General features: G+C 41.8%; 1 protein-coding gene across 6 annotated transcripts in view; it reads right to left on the reverse strand.

The window, feature by feature from the left end:
• Nucleotides 1–18,322, reverse strand: part of RBFOX1 (RNA binding fox-1 homolog 1) — a 1,962,285-nt gene that overhangs the window by 360,070 nt on the left and 1,583,893 nt on the right. The gene's annotated exons all lie outside the window — the stretch shown is intronic.

Below are 18,322 nucleotides of genomic sequence, written 5' to 3' on the forward strand. Positions count from 1 at the left end.
CGGGTGAGGAAGCGAGAGAGCGCCCCACATCGCCAGCATCCGGGCAAGGGGGACAATTAATGCGATTGCCCAGCTGGGACCCAGACTCTTAGATTTTGGTGGCGGTTTGTTTGCCCGACTCGTTGGCGAATAAACACAGAAATGGGATTCCCCCTCGAAAGAGTGCTGAGACGACGCTAGGGGCTGGGGGCACGGGCAGCTGAGGGCTGCAGCGCCTGAGGCAGGGTGGATTCTGGGGGCCCCCACCCCCGGCAGAATGGCGAGGCAGCGATGCGCCCCCAGGCTTTGGGGCGCAGCTTTCCCTCTGTGCCCTGCCTTGGCTGTGCAGGCAGCGGCTAGTGGTCGAACCAGCCTGAGCCGCTGAATGGGGAAACCGCCCTGGCTGGCATGGAAGTCAAGCCTGTTGGACTAACACGCCAGCCCCGGGTGAATGCAAGGGGGCTTCTCCAGCCCAGAGTCCTTGCTCTTCTCAAATTATAAATGCACAGGGTGGGGAAGTCCGTGTCTGATAAGCCATTACTCTGTGGGCTGCAGCAGGCAAATTACAATGGTTTATTTATTTTATTTTTTTCTTGCCTGGCCAGCCCTCCTTGGCCAAATTAGCATTCTGCTCTTGCAGAGGGGTCTCCCCCTTCCCTTTATTTTATGAAGTAATAATTATTCATTAGTAGATTTCGTTAGTCTTTATGCAATAAAATAGGATGTGATCTGCAAATCAAAAGAAAATATTAAGACTCTAACGCATCGTTGGTCCCCACAGGAAAAAAAAAAGCACATTCTTGGCAGCAGTAAAATCATGATCAGGAATAGTAGCCATATTTTTTGAAATAGATTTTGACCCAGTGATTGGATTTTCTTTTTATTTTTCAGAGCAAGAGGCTGTCTGAACATCATCTTTTTTGATTCTTGGGTTCCCTGCAAGAAACCTGGCTGGGGGCTTGCCACTGGCCTGCAGGATAGAGCACACCCTCAAAGGCATGAGAGCACCCCAGGAAGGAGCACCTCAGGCAGGACCAGGGGATGGCCTCAGGGGGACATCCCCCCTGACCCCTCCATGGGGCTCATGGAGCCACTCTCAGCCAAAGGACAGCTTCTGAACTGAGCCATCAGCGTGAAAGGCACAACTCACTTTGCAGGCTAATCAAAATGCTCTCTGAAGAAAAGGAAGTTAATTATTCCACAGCTCCAATTTTTGTTGTTCTGTTTTGAAACGCCATCGAAAACTCTAAAGTCTTTGCTATGCCAACACTAGGCCCCGACCAGCCTTTTTCCTTCTATTCACTTTGCAAAACCAGTCCCTCCAGCACCCTGGGACTCACACAGTCCATCAATTTAGAGGGGGCAATGCTAGCATGTTTCACCCGAAGCAGGAGTTGCTATGGGGGTTAGGGGGCTTCCGGCTGGTATTTTATGCTGCTGGGTTGGGGGGCAGTGTTTAGTTTGAAAAATCCTTGCTATATGTTGTCTAACAAATCACATTCACTGGACAAGGTCTGATTCACAAACTGTTTCACTCTTGCCTTTCTTTTCTTACTTTCTGCCTGTCTTTTATTTATTTTTTATTTTGCAATTCACAAAATCAAAGAGAAAGCCACTCCACAAAGCATACATGGAATAAAAGCTCAGAGATTCTGCCTTTTCACTCCCCACTCTCTCCTTGCCATGCTTTCCAGTTTGTTCTACTGACAGTGGTTTACCCTGTTTTCCTGCATTTTCTTTCTTGCTGGCATTGGAAAAGCTTGCAAATGCCCCAAGAAGAGGACAGAATTTTCCCTTCAGCTCATTTTCATAAGAAACACGATAAATAATACATGGCACTTTAATAAGACCTTATCTGAATGGTTTAATGAAAAACAAATACATTATGTGAAGAACCAATAACTGTTCTCGGCTGCACGGAGCCAACACTGGTTTTCCAGTCCGTTTTCTCTCCAAAGTTGAAAACCCTCAGTGGTGACTGGATTCCTACAGACCCATTTTGCAATAATGGCTCAGACTTCTCCTTAAACCTAGGTCTTCCCAGTCAGGCACACCGGAAGTCTGCAGAATGAATCAATGGAATCCAGACCTTCTAAATTCACCTCAAAATGATACGGAGCCATTCTCTGGACAACCGAGTCTGAACGTCCCTGCACGAGTGCGTGCAAACACCGCGGCACACAGAGACAAGCACACCCCTGCGCACCCCCAACATGGCAACTGCACAAAGAAGCAGGCAGGGAAGATTCTACAGCTAATATCAGTGCATGTTAATCAGGAACAGAGTATCCGATGACCCTAAATCAAAAGGTAATGTCGTATCTGCACAGACTGCTCACTTGATGACAAAATTCTGCCAGCCTTCCAAGCAGCATCTGGGGATGCTGAATTTGAATTCCATCTCAATGGAGACTGGGAAAGAGCCACATCAATGCCACTAGCCCCAAATGATTCTTCCACATCAATAAATGGGAGAAGTGGGGAAAGAAAATACTCTTCCGTCTCTACAAAGAATCCCTGGGCACTCAGTATCACTTGGGTGTAGATAGTGCATGCACACTCAAGGGCCATCCTCCTGCCTTTCAGCTACAAGGACCCTTAATTGAATGGTCACACATCCCCTGTAGGAAGCAGAGTGCTGGAAAACCAGCAATGAACAATGCCATCTTCAAATAAAAGTTCCTTAGGCAGAAGGCAGCTGCTCAGGTTTTAATTTGACCCACACAACAGTGTTTGTAACTTTTTCCTTCCCTCAAATCTGCCAGCTATTTAAAAAGAATAAAAGAAATCACTTTGGTTTTTACTCTCTTTCATAAATCCTTATTGTCACTTCCTAAGGCTGTCAAAAGAGCAGGCATTTCACGAAAGTGGGATCTTCTATGTGGGTTTTCATGCCCCAGAGCAAGAAAAATTCCGGTTAGACAGAAAGCGGGACTTCTTGATCTTAAATGTAATTATCTGTGCTGGGGTTAGCTCCCTGACGATGTCCAGGAGTCGCTCAGAAGTATTTTATTCTCGCTCCCACATTTTGATAGGGGCAGCTCCCTAGTCCAATCTTCAGTAAGGTGAGAATTAAAGTATCTGCAGAAAACCTTATCTCTGTCACAAGCACTTTGAGTCACCTACTTGTTCAAATACTTGGAGGACATTTAGTGTTGACTGCATTCCAGGCCGTGTTCTAGCCAGTTTTTTCACCTGTAAAATGGGGCTAATAATAGCTCCCTCACAGAATTGCAGCAAGGCTCAGAGTTCTTTTTCTCCCTAATTCATGGACCATCACAATAAAAATTTAACAACAGTGGAGAGAGTGCCTGAAATTAACAACATAAAAACTGTTTGCCAAGTTAGGACACACACACACACACGCACGCACATGCGCGCGTGCACACTCACACACACACACCATCTGTCATCATCATCATTTTATAAAGGAAAGGGCATTTTATACCAAAAAGTAAGGAGGATATAATCTCAAAATAAAGGACAGCCCTTCAAATTGATTAAATTTAGGTCTATTAAAATTTTCACTAAATTGCCCTTAATTTTCTCATTTAGCTGCAGTCTGTTGAAAATGTCATTACGGAATCAGATGAATCCGCGGATCAGCATTTGGGAACCACCGAGATAATGAATGTAAAGGGCTTCTTGGCACAGACGCTGGCACACCAAGAATCAACAATGCATGTTCACCCATGTGGGGACGCTTGCAACCAACAGACGGTTACACTCATTAGGCCTGGATAACTACCCTCCTCACCCCGGACAGACTCACTGCAGCAAAACAAACCAAACATCTCGCTCAATTCTTCGTGCCCGGTGCCCCAGAGTCGCATGCCTTTCACAAGGGTCCCCCCTTGTGAAACAAGGACAAAACAAAAAAGTGCTTAATAAAAGTCAGACGGGGTGAATTTGTGGAATCACCAGATTCCTCAATGACATAGTGGTTGCGGCCCTGCTCGTTCAAGGCCACCTGAAATATGAGAGCTGTGATGAAGTATTTGGGAACGCTTTCTGGCTCATATGAGGGCATGCAGCATACTGTGAAGTGGGGGTACATCTTTTGGAGTCTCACTGCTTGGGCGTGGAGTCCTGGCACTGTCTTATGCTTCTATGGCTGCTATTAAATATCTGCGGAGTTATAAGCTCTCAAAATCTTCGTTTCATTCTAAAAGGGAATGATAATAATTGTGGCTTCCTAATTAAGTTGTTAAAAGATAAAATAATGTAATACACATGAGTTCTGAGATCGGTGCCTATCACCTAGCAACAACTCAGTACATACTAGCAACCATTATTATGGATTACTTTTAGTCTCAGTCCCTGACTAGTTGAAGACATAGACATTCCTCTTTTTTTTGCTAAAAATTGCACAAACAAGACCAACAAAGTCAATCTATTTATGAAACAACTAACTCCAAATGCAATTTTTTCTTTCTGAGAATTCTTTCAAATGATACGACATTTATATGAAAATGTGTAGATATCAACTTTCTGCCCTGGTCCTCTGAATACAACAATTTATTTAACCTTGCCAATGTATCAGATGAACACAAACTTTGATACTAGTCCTTGTCAACTAAATTCTTCACCAGCCGTATCTCATAAAATTTCAGGTCAAGTCTTTTGCTACTTTTTGGGGACTGACTAGGGTAACACATGCAAAGAGACTGCTTCTGGCCAATGTGGTTACCATATTGTTTTTTGAATTTCCCCAAAAGCTGTAAAGTGGGTTTTCATTGCCCCAGTTGACATAAGACGGAACTGAGACTGCAAGAGTATACACTTGGACCTGCTAATAAGGGAGGGGGGCAGTGTTTACAATCAGGGATGTTGAACAAAAAAGCCAGGAAATATTCTTTCCATCATCATGCTGTCCCATAGTAGTAGAGACACTTCTTCCAAATCATCGTTGTCATCACCAACATTTTATTTATCATTGTTTGCAATATCTAAACCTAACAAGCCCTACTCTGGAGCATTATTCTATGTCTGTATAGCTATGAGATTTCCTCTTTCAGGAATCTCTCAGTCCCCCTGGCCACCAAACTTCAGAGTATGAAATTTCCCTAGCTTTCTGGTCCCTACTTGATTACAGGAGGAGTAAGTCCCACCTCACTCACAAACTAGCTTAAGCTCTTCTAAATAAATAAGTAAATAAATAAATAAAATTAGTAAAAAGATACATTTTTTTTAAAAGAAGAAGAAAACACTTTCATTTGCCAACACCTTCCTATTACCGCCTCTGACAAAAGTTGCAAGTTATACAATGTTCTAGCAGAGCAGCCAACTGGTACTCCTCAAGAGAGACCCAAGACACACCAGATAGAACCCCGAATTTAAAAATACCAGATCAAGCAAATAACCTAAGTTCGCATAGGAGCCTTCCTGAAATAATAGGTTCCAGGAGGTGATGCTAAGGGAGAGTGCAGTGTTTGGCACTTGAGAGGGTGGGAGTCTGTTTCCAGTGCATAGGACAGAATGTAAGAGCGTGGGACAAGGGACAGTAGGCGGCAGAGACAAAAACAGCTAAGTGGTGATTTCTCCTAATGAACAAGTGGGTGGGAAGGTCTACTTTGGGAAGCCTCCACACCCCACCCACTCTCTGTGTTGTGACTTTCTGGATGGAACTCGAGCAAATCTGAAGGCAAACAAAGCCTGCAAAAGATTCTCTTTTTCCTTTGTAATAAGCATGGCTAAAAGGTTCTTTGACCCCATAAATGCTCAAAATATTTATCTTTATGCAATATGAGTCACCTTAAGAATCTCCTATTAGAAGTGACTTTACCTCTAACATCTCAAGTTCTGGAATAATCCCTTTTGACCTTAACCTACCCAAGGTCCTGTCTTGGCACACAGGCAAGAGCAACTACAGAGATCCTCAGTCCCTGGCGTTATCAGTACACCTTCAAAGGCTGCTAATTGTTGGGGCTGAACTAGGAAGGATGTCAGGACTCAGAACAAAACTGGGTCAGTCTGAAAGAATCAGAAGGATACATAGCAAATGGATCAGATACTCAGCAGAAAAACCTTCCTGGTTCTCAAGATCTCATCTCACCAAACACACAATCTCTGGAATCCCAAGTCTTGGTCCCCAAACCACAATTCCCATTTATGGCACCTCACACTCTTACAGCCTCATCTGACCTGCTAGCTCAGGGTTTTCTATGCCCTGTCTCTGGATTCCATCACAAGAACCCACACATAAAGAAGCTCAGCCCCTTGTCATATTCTGCAACACATCCACTCAAAAAAGGCATGTTGGAGTTTAGTAGACAGAAGACTGTGGAAGTGTAAGGAAAACTGAATAGGAGAAGAGATTCTCATCTTAGAAACACAATTCTAGAAGAATTGGTGTGTATCATATCTTTGCAAATGTCATTTAGCTATCCTACCACATTGACTTCGAGTCAACTCTCCTGGTTCTAGACTTTCTCTGCCATACTCCTTTTTCCTCTTCCTCTGCCCAAATTCTCATTCCCACCTCTTTGTCCCACATTTTTCTGCTCCTTGAAAGCTTGTCATCAGCTGCCCCTGTGCCCTTCAGCAGAGTCCCTTCTAACCCATTTTTGTATCAAGCCATTTTCAGAGGATTTCCTGTGTCCACTGTTAAAAGAAAAGCATTTCTTTCACCTGGTTTCAGATAGAATAATTCAACACTCTTTGTGCACAGTGGTACGTGTATGAGAAAAACTATATATTTCCCTGGCTAGACCTTCTTACGTGCTTCCGTGGCAGAATTCTTATGTGTTCCATAAACACAAGATCTTGTCTGGTGTGCTTTGTTAGGTCTCTTAACTTGCATACCCTTTATTGTCATCACCTTGCATGACCCACATCACGTCATGGCTATGCTACTTTTTGCACACCCGTGAAGGATTTGTAGCAATCAGACTCCATGGAATTCTCTTCACCTCCACCCTGACCTCTCCTCACAGGCTACTCCTCAGGAATGATCATGTCCCTCAAACAGCCTCCTGCATGTGTCAGTACAAAGATCCTATCCTCGCTGCTGTCTTAACATCTCTCCTAGACAAAACATGTGCACATACTTCTCTTCCTCTGTGGACTTGCTTGCCTGTTAATGCAAGCACCTCCTTTCCATTTAGTTAACCTTGAAACATCAACATTTGCCCTTCACACCTCCCTTTGTTGCTCTGAATAGTCAATTGATTCCCAAATCACATCATTTTTTAACTCCCTGAGCTCCAACTATGAAGCCTCTCTTGATTTTCCATTGCTCCTGTCCCAGTGTCCCATTATTCTCTTTAGCCTAGATTCCAAAAAAAAAAAAAAGGAGTGCTTCCCTAATTGGTTCCTTTGCTCCTGGTCTCAGTTCCTCCCAACTCACACTCCACATTGACTCCACAGGAAAATTTTAAATAGACAAAACCAAACACATCACTTCTGCTCAAAAGACATCACTGACCCCTCCCATTGCTGAGGTCATGATATTAAATGCTTTAACCTGGTACTGCACCTCCTATCTTGCTACATAACTAGCACTTTCTTTCATGTACCTCCCTTTTTCCAGATTCTGGTCACCTCATACCTAGTCTTGTAATTGCTTATGCCCAGTGCATATTAATACATCTACAAATATATGTTCTTTGGCTTGACTGCTTTAATGATATGAGTGTACAAATCCAAGAATACCCAGTGCGTAATTAAATAATCCCACAATGAAACATACATCTTTGTACGTTTTGCAGTGTTGAGATGTAGATGAGGATGTCAGTACCTAGGTGTGTTTCCCTTTATTCTTCACAGGGGCAGTGCTGGGTCCATACTGATAGCACTATGTTACCCAGGAGGATATTGGAACTCAGAGGGGATATGTAAGCTCTCTGCATATAAATGGGTCAGCCAGTGTTGACAGTGAGTTCCTTGTCTGTTTACTATTTCCTGCCAACATGCAGTGACATGCACTTACTCCATGAGAACTTTGCACAGTGACATGCACTTGCTCCATGAGAACTTTATTTTTCCTCCCCAACGTTGCATCCACATCACTTGAGAACACCACCTGGCTTAGTGCAGTGGATGCTTCTTGAATATTGGTCGAATACATGAGAACATTTAGAAATGGCAATACAAGTCTCTTCTACTTCCACGCTCCTGAGATCCATTTCATTCTCATTGGCTCATTCATTCATTTACTCACTCATCACCTACGTCTTGAATGTATGTGTTGTACCCAGCATGGTGCTGACCCAGGAGATACACTGATCAACAAAGCAGGATATAAAATTCATATCCTAGATTAACCTGGTAGTTTCAGGTCACCTGGTTTAGAAAATTACCTTTTGCAACTCTGTATCAATGTGTGAAGCAGCACTTTCTCAATATTATGCAACAAATGAAAATACTGAAGTGAATTGGATTATGAGGCTAGTTGAAAACCATATCAGTATTTATACTCCCAATTCTAAATATTGGTGTTCATCAAAATGGCCCCATTTTTCTCAATGATTGGCTTTATACTAAATGTTTCACATTTGCATTTATAAAATTCATCTCTACTCTGCCCCTTTCATCTGTATTTTAAGTGGGGTTTCAAGTAAATTTCTTTGTATAAGGTTTACTACTGTTATAAATATGCTTATATGTTTGAAAACCACTGGTTGCCTTGTGACACTGTGAGGCTTAGATCATAGGTGGTGGTGATGATGATAGTGATGATGATGATGGTGGTGATGATGATGGTGATGGTGATGGTGATGATGGTGGTGATGATGATGGTGATGGTGATGGTGATGATGGTGGTGATGATGATGGTGATGATGATGGTGATGGTGGTGATGGTGATGATGATGGTGGTGATGATGGTGATGGTGATGGTGATGGTGGTGATGGTGATGATGGTGGTGATGATGATGGTGATGGTGATGGTGATGATGGTGGTGATGGTGATGGTGATGGTGGTGATGGTGATGATAGTGATGATGATGATGGTGGTGGTGGTGGTGATGATGATGGACGTGTGTTGGTGCTAATGATAGTGATATGGTTGTTGGTTGGGATCACAAGGCTAAGGCAATACAAACTGGCCTTTGTGGGAAAGACAGCTCCATTCTCTCTGGTTGGAAAGAAACAGAGCCATTCTTTTTTTTTTTCTCTTGTAGGACAGCCCATTGCTAGTTCACTATCCTGCCATTATCTCTTAACTCTGGTGTTTCCAGCTAAAGAAGCAAGTGGAATCACTGTTACCACCTTGCCTCTCCCTGCTTTCCCCCCTTATAACTGGACCACAGACATCTCTAAGGAGCCTCTCTTGTACAGCAAGCAGGAGCTGACACCACTATTCTTCTGGGTAACTCTGGGGGATGTTAATATTTTATGACCTCTTTAGTGAAAACACCAAACTCCAGGGTGCTGATACTTCCTCTAATATCGCTTAGATTCTCAGCAGGCTTCCACCCTCCCTCTCTCCAACCCCCACCTCTCACCAGCCAAGCCATTCCAACATTTTTTTTTTCCCTCAGAGCCATTGTTCTATCAAGATCCACATAATTCCAAGACATGTCATAAAAAATAATAGCAAAGCTAAGAATCATTGAGCATTTACTGTGTGCTAGGTGCTATGCCAAGTATTTTACATTCATTTTCACAATTCATCTCCTCAGAAACCCAATAAGAAGGTAATATGACCCCTCCCATATTAGAGATGAGAAAACTGAGGGTAGGAGAAGATAGGTGACATTTAAATCCATACACTCAAGCCCTAACTCAAGTCAGTGTGATTTCCTTGCCTCTAACACCTTCTATTTTATTGCATAATGCACTTCTAAAAGTGGGTTTTAAAGTAGAATGTTTGAAAGTTGAACAATCAATATAAGAGTTTTCTGAGAGTTGGTTCTTTCTCCAAAAATTAAACTGGATTACAAAATTGCAAACAATGGTTCTGGTAGATGCTGCCTCTCCCAGACCCCTGAGGGCATCTTAAACCACCAGGGTTCTCCAGTTGCCATGGAAACCTGGGCCAGGGTAGAAAAAGCTCAGGCCTTGACCCAATGCCTGAAGGAGGACAAGGTGACTATCTTTCCCCTTTCCTTCCACAGGGCATGTGTAAAATGGATCTCAGGAAGCAAAAATGCCGAGATCTGATTTTGAGTTTTGGTCAAACAACCATCACACAACTAGTTTATTGCTCGCTTCTTTGGGACTACATCAACCAATTTTGAAAATACAATTAGGGAACAATGGCTTACAAAGCAGAGAAATGCATATAAAATGGCCGGGGGGTGGCGTGGAGTAAGATATAAGCCCAAGTTTATATGGTATAACCCATGTATGTTAGGTCAATCTATATTTATAATTTATACTCTCCACTTCTAAGTTTGTCACCTTCTAATCTAAAGCTATGTCCACATAGATATTTCTAAAGCTTCAAGGAAACACCCAAATGTTAATAGTAGTGTTGAGACTACTGGTGACTTTTATTATTTTTTATTGCTAATTGCATTAACCAAGTTTTCTGTAATGTACATGGGGTACTTCCACAATAAGGAATAAGCTTTCTCCTCCTCCTCCTTCTTGTTTTTTTTTTAAAGTGTCCCAAGGTACAGAGTGAAAACACCTCCTCTAGATCACAGGCTAGGTCAGAGCCTCACCATGGTGAGAATGGGGGTACGGTAACCAGGAATGAGCTTTGACCTCCTTACCATCCTAGCCCTTTAGAGATAATGTGATGGTGATTCTAGAAAGAAGCAGAGAGCAACCCTGCATAGCTCCTGAACCTTGCCGCCCTCCATGTTAGCCTAATTATATTCACCAAAGAAGTTTCTTTCTCGTCTCTCCAGGTCCTGTGTGACAGCTCATCATTCCAGTGGCATTTTTGTCGGGAAAACCTCATTTCTATTTTTATTATGAGGACTGCTTGTCTTTACTAGCTCTTTGTACATAGATCAAGACATTATGAAGACCTGCACTTTCCTCAGGCAAATGAGAATTACTAATTTTCTCTCTCTATTAAGTACTGTGCTATCTCCATCAGCTTCACCAATATTTATGAATCCAGGGACAAGGTTAACCTGTTCAGTGCTACACATCTTCACACTCCAAAGGCTGCTATCCTTCATGCACTGTGCTCATTTTCAACAGAGAAAGTAGCCAAGTACCTTCACTCTGAACCTATGCAGACAGGATCTTGTTTGATGTATGATGTCCAAATTCTCATCCTGCCACTTTTGAGCATTATCATGAAATGGGCTTTTCTTTAAGGGAATGAAGTGAAGCCAGAACTTAGACTCCTGAAATTCTGTAAAGCCACCTGAAAATTGTGACGATTAAGGTAGAAAGGCATGGAAGTTGGGGCATGTTACCCTTAGCCAAAGCCATATCTCATAATGGTGATGGTGATAAACATTTACCTAATAGCAGAGGTTTCTTCAAGCTGAGCATTCTAAAAATGTTTTACATACACTTTACTTAATCCCCATGTCAAAATCTGTATTCATGCATTCACTCATTCATTCCTTGTTTAATCGAAATATATATTAACAGAGTGGTGAATTATGTTCTAAGGTCGTGCAATGCTCCCAGTATCCAGTGATTAGACACACAAACAAGCAAACAGACAAACAAAACTCAGGTTATTTAAGATGGAACTTAAAGTCTACTGGTAGAGACAGATTTTAAAAATCAATCAGTTTCTTATAAAACTTACATCCCAACAATTTTACTCTTGGGCACTGATCCCAAAGAAATGGAAACTCAGGTTTACACCAATAACTGTACATGCAGTTTTATTTATAACAGCTAAAAATAGGAATCAGTCCAGATGTCCTTCAACAGAGGTAAACAGTTAAATAAACTGTGGTACATCCATATTGTGAAATATTACTCAGCAATTAAAAGGAAGTACTGATACACAATAGCTTAGATGAACCTCCAGGGAATAATGCTCAGTAAAAAACGTCAACCCCAAAAGGTTATACACAATATGATTCCAATTCTGAAGTGTCTCAATTTTAAGATTAGTGCTTTCCAGGTGTCAGGAACTGGAGGAGGTGGGCATGGTTATAAAAGGACTGGGGAAGAATCCTTTCGAGATGGGACTATCCTGGATCTTGACTGTGGTGGAGGATGTACAAATCTACACATGCGATAGAAATGCATGGAACTAAATACACCGCCCCCCCCCAAAACACACACACACATACACACACACACCACATTAATGCAAGTATAACTAGGCAAATCTGAATAAGATCAGGGGATTATATCGATGTCAATACTCTGGTTGTGATATTGTATTATAATTTTGCCAAATGTTACCACTGGGGAAAATGGTATATGGAATATCTCAATATTATTTCCTACAACTGTGTGTGACTCTACAATGATCTCAATAAAAATTTCCATGAAAAAAAATCACACAGTTAATTCTATAAGGCCAGTTGTGGTAAATGCTATAAAAGAAAAGAACAGGGTTTCAAAAATTTTAAAAAGGAAACTAAATATAGCAGGGGGCTGGATTTAGATTAAGGGCGAGGGAAGACTTTTCTGAAGAGGTGGCATTTCATTGGGCAAATGAAGGATGAGGAGTTGGTGAGGAGAAAGGTGGGTGGCAAAGTGTTCCAGAAAAGGAAACGGTGCAGCAGAGATGTGGAAAAGCACATGCATGCTCAGGGAATAGAAACAGAAGCACCATGGAAAGGAAAACTCTAGTGCAAGCAGGCAATAACCCAGGATGAGGGACCAAAAGAGAGTGTGTTGATCCTATGCAGGAGCTATTATTCTACCATTTCTTCTGTTGCAGAAAAGTGAGGCTCAGACCATCTCCATCAGGTCACAAAGCTAGGAAGTGTCACCCTTAGGAAGCAACATCAAAGCTCTAACTATGGCTACTATCTCCCCTAGAAAAATCTTTAAACGTACACTTGGTGTTCAACCCAGCAACACCACTTCTGGGTATTTACCCAAGAGAACTAAAAATGTATATTCACAGAAACACCTGTACACAAGTGTTTATAGCAACTTTTTCAAAATCAGCAAAAACTGGGAAAAAAAAAAAAGATCCTTCAGCTGTTGAATAAACAAACTATGGTGCATCCACAATAGAATGCTACTCAGCAATAAAATGGAAGAATGGACTATTGATAGACATAACCGCATGGATGAATCTCAAATTCATTATACCAAGAGAAAGAAGTCAAATGCAAAGCCTACTTACTTATGATTCCATTTATAGGACATTCTGGAAAAGGCGAAACTAGAGGGACAGAAAAGAGATTGGCGATTGCTGGGGCTGAGGCTGGGGTCTACAAATAGACCCTAGGGAACCTTTTGGAATGATACACATGTTTGATGTCCTGATGGTGGTGGTTGTTACATCACTGTAAGCATTTCTTGACACTTGAAGAACCATATGCTATGAAAGCAAGTTTTACTCTATGTAAATTATACCTTGAGAAACTTGACTTTGGTAAAATGATTGTTTGGGATGAGCAGATATAGATTAAAGCGTGAGAAGACCCCTTCTCGCTTCTGTGCAGTGAGGGTCTTATTTTCAGAAGATGCAATGAAGGAGAACTGAATGAGGATACAGCTTCTGTGGAGGGTGGGACAGGCATGACCCTATTACTCTCAGGATCATCATAGATGGAGCAGGAGGACTCCGTTCTGGAAGGCTGAACACCTGCATCTAAGTAGCTCCTTATTTTGCCCAGTTAGGGAAGTAACCTAAGTTCTCTGAAACATGGGATTGCTCATCTTACAAGGAAGGCAAGCCTGCATGGGACAGAACAGCTAACTAAAGTCAAGGGATGCATTGTGTGTTTCTTCGTCTTTGCGGAGGACCCAAACTTTATGCTCTGTGGTCATAGAAGTCAAACTCGGGACTGGGATTCCAAAGTCAGCTACGTGCCCCAGCAGATACATCCTGCTCTGAATGGGGTCCAACCGTGGAGGGAACCAAACACCCTCACAACAGCTGATGCAGGGCCATCCCTAGGGCCAGCAAATACACCAACATCTGCTAACATGGCCCTGTTTTGCTGCCATGGATTGGTTCTTACAAGGCCCATGGGTTTCTCAAAGCTCTTACCCTGTGGGGGTTATAATGAGCTGATGACCAATTTCCCTTTCAGCTTCTGTGAGTCACTGGGGGCTGGTTTTGAAACAGGGATAGAAGGCTTGGCCATTTCCGGAAGTTGCCTTTCCTTGTGAGGTTTCACTTTCGAGAAAGATGAACTGAGCCATCTCCAGGGGAGAACTGGTTCGCGCCAGGCAATATTAGGATGAGCTGGCATCTTACATCATGCCTGGCCTGTTAGCTAAGCAAATGGGTCTGATTAAAGTCAGCTTGACTCTCTCATCCCATCTCCATGCCAGACCATCCTTCTCTTCTCTCCCCATAACACTTCATTTTTTATCTCTAGTGTTGTCCTTATCATAGGATGCATTCATCGTGCCCTCCTCTGTTTCTTGAGTACCCATTTACCCTGAAGATGACAAATGCCACAGGACAGGGCCGGGCTTCTTGGCCACCACTATCTGAATGCTTGGCTCAGGCCTGAGTTTGACAAGAACCCAGGAAATGCTTGCTGGATAGACGAATAATAGAAAGCCCGGTGCACACACAGAGAAATGAATTCAAGAACAAAGCCCCAAAGAGACCACCTGGTGAAAAGCAGAAAATATCATTAACTGAAAACAAGACATTTTTGAGAAATCCACATTTCAGCTTTACCAAAGAGACACTGTAGCACTTCGCTCAAATGACATGTTATGTACAGAGAAATGCAGCATTTACTCCTATTACACTGAGGCTTACTCTGTAAAGTCAGAGAGGTTAGGCCTCAGCATGGGATCCCCTATGGCCAAAGATCCATGTTTAAAAAAAAAAAAAGAAAAGAAAGAGAAAAGGAAAGAAAATATACATTTTTTTAAAAAAGAGTCTCCAGAAACCTTTGTCACATTTATAATCAGAGAAAATAGGACTTCTTATCACAGCCTCTCATCAGTATTTACATTTTAAAACCCAGCTCCTAAGAGAACCATAACCAAATATTTTTTTAAAGAAAAGACACAAAACACAATCAAACTTTAACCGTCTCCACTCTTTAACCCTGGTCAGAATAATTCTCTTTCAATGAGATAAATTGAGTCTGAGAACAAGACAGCCGTGGCCCAGCCGCATAATTCATTGGCAGCTTTAATCTTCAGAATGAATATTAGTATACATTTCAGGTTTTATTGCATTTTTTAAACAAATGATATTTTAAGTTCACAGTGAATATATCATGAGTTGGCAATTTGTAATATGTTTTCACTAAAAAGGAAATCAAAATAAAATTCCTTTCGACCTCCTAATGTGAAATGCAGACTTGAGAACAAACTGAATATAGAGAGCATAGGGTAGGAAGGTAGAAAAACAGAACTCAACACAAAACAAGTATATTCAATAGACATTCGTGATAAACTTTTAATGAACTGTAAACGTATGGATGAACTTCCTTATAAGAATATGCTAATAATACAGAACGAAGCTACATGATGGGAAGAGATCTACTCAGTCAGTCATCTAAATGGTTTGCCTTCAAAATGTCCAACACCCCATGGTTTGTAAATGTCAAATGTATATAGGAGTCTTTGTGCAGATATTTTGGTCTTCGGCAAATTTAAGGTTTAGCCATCTAGAGACACTGACACTAGGTTCGATGGAACACTTGCTACTTAGCTAATGGTACTTGAAAATTCAGTCAAGAAGTGTGAGAATAGGCACATGTTTGCAAGTGGAAAATTGGTTGGATCAATATATCAAGTATCGGCCACATCAACTATTTCCAACTTAGAACTACGTTCAAGGAATTTTCCTCAGGGTTTTAGAAACTAAGCAGAACCAAGCACCACTATGATCTGTTAAGCAATCCCTTCAGCTACCTATGCAGTGAATTGCGTGACATGTTATGCTGACATTAATCTGTGTTGACCACTATTAAGGAACCCGCAAAGAATTCTTGCCTCTTGTCATTGAAGTCTTCCCATCTTAATTTTGGTTTTTCTCTACCTTTTTCTCCTCCTGACATTTCATATCCTTTTCCTCAAGCTGGTTATCTTGTTATGAAATGGGAATGTTTCTGGGAGGAAAACAGCGGCAAAAGATTTTCAAACTCTTAGAGGTGGCGATTTTTATTTTAGCTGGCATAGCGATTTCTTCCTAACTAGTATTCCCATGTCCCAAGTCCTCCATGGTGGACTCAGCTTCCTTGTGCTCTGCTAATTAAATATCTTGACTATTCTGTGCCTAGAGCAGTCTCAAGAGTATGATCTTTGGATGGGTTTCTGCTCTGGCAGACAGTTCTCAAGCTTCTTGGGTGTTTGAGAAACCGTGCTGTGAAGACCAAGAACTAATACGCTTCCTGGTTTAAACACTCATATTTATATGACCATTCAGATTATGTTGGTTACAATGACCACTAGCTACACTGAATACTATAATAATCCTAACTATCTGGTGTCCAGTTTGCCTTCATCCATAGCACAGCAACCTGTGGGTGGCTCAGAGGAGGTTTAACCCTCCCACCTAGAGATGGGGTAGGGAGATGAGGGAGTCTTCCAGGAAAGGTTTCCAAGAGGGGGGGACATCTGAGAACAAATCACATGGGATTTTCTCTGAGTAACTATATTTGCATTGCACTTGAATATCATATTTTGTTCCTTAATAATCCATCCTCGTCTTTGTTAATAACTAACAGATACCATTCCTCCAGGATGAATAACTTGAGAAAAAAAAAATCATTAAATAAAAGTCGGTTAATTGCATTTCTTAAGAAATCCAACTTTTTAATGTTTCTTCTGAGAGCAGAACAGCGGTATAGTCAAAGATCAATTATCTTTTTTTTCTTTTTCTGAAAAAAAAAATTGCAGAATACAACACTTGATTTTCTTAAAGGGCTGCAGACACATTCCCATTTCTTTCCGTAAGAATAACTTGAAAAGGATGCAAAGTTATACAATCTACAGTTCACTGCACACAAGTGCTTTTGATTCTCTTGCCTCACAAACTAGATACTTTGCTGGGAAGCATAAAACTGTTTATCACTAAACATTTGAGATTCCACTCAGATAATTTACACATAATTAGACAGAAGCCCACACTTCCGAGTAGCAGTATTACCTCCTCTCTAACAGACTATTCTTAAGAACATTTTTGGTAGCATAATGAGTATTTTATGAGGATTTGTAATCAGTCTTAACGTAGGTGGGAACAAAGGTGAATTACTCCTCAACACGATCAAATCATTACATAACTCAGTACGGAATAATGATGAGCTGAGGTTGGCAGAGGTAACATGCCCAGGTATTTGGAAGAACTGGGAGATTCTGGTCTTTTCCACAGGCATAAAATGAATTAAGTGATCCCTTAGGAAGCAGAAAAATAAAAAAAGAAATCAGCCAAGAAGAGCAGTCTCCTACCCTTTGCTCACCATCGGGGAAGGAGATAAGAAGAGTATGGAGGAGGGGAGCAAAGCTAATGGTGTGTTCTGCCCACGCAGTCTCTTTAGTCCTCACGGGATGCTGAAGCTCTTTGGGGTCTAGTCTTGTCTTTTCCAGGTATCTTCAGTCCTAAGACACAAACAAATCCTTGGGAGGGAAAACCAAGCCAGTTGTCTCCAAACAGCCTGACCATCACTCAAATGCAGAGTCATCAGGGAGGAGAGGGACATTAGGGGGCACGGGGAAAAGTGTCACCATTCCGTGACACCAAGACTGCAGCCAGAAACAGCTCGTCTCTGGATACCGCATCACTCTGAAGCTTCACTCCAGACTTGGCATTGTGCCTCCAAGGGGTATTTCCAAATTGCCACCTTGCATGGTCCCTTTGAATCTACAAAGCTGAGTTGTCTGATTTCCATTTATGGACAAGGAATTGTGTTTTGGTTTCTCTTTATTGCCTTTTCAATCAGAGAGGGTCTGTATCATGCTTTTATGCATGGAACTTATGAGCACCTTATAATCTCAGCTATATTCAGTTTATATCGTGACACAATTATGATTTTTTCCCCCAGATTACTTAGAAGGGGAGTCACCAAGGCGAAGCCTTATTGCAATCCTTGGGGCTAGGGCTTATATTCTTGGCTCCTGGGCAGGTTGGACTAGATGTTTTCTGGGGCCTCACCCAGCTCAAAACTAGGCAACACGTAAAGCTACAGCTTCAAGATGATCCCTTTGAGGCTGCAGATCACAAAGTAGGTTTGGATGCTGGGGGCATATACAATCAAGACAATGTCTATTAATTTTATAACGATGATCTTGGGAGACAGCGAGTCCAGAACTCCAGTCGCGTTCCCTCTGTGTGCTAAGCTCAACGTTTGTACAGATTTCATCTCAACATTTC

The sequence above is a fragment of the Leptonychotes weddellii genome, chromosome 5 (genome assembly GCF_054177405.1).
Source record: "Leptonychotes weddellii isolate Sample4059 chromosome 5, ASM5417740v2, whole genome shotgun sequence".
Lineage (NCBI taxonomy): Eukaryota > Metazoa > Chordata > Mammalia > Carnivora > Phocidae > Leptonychotes > Leptonychotes weddellii.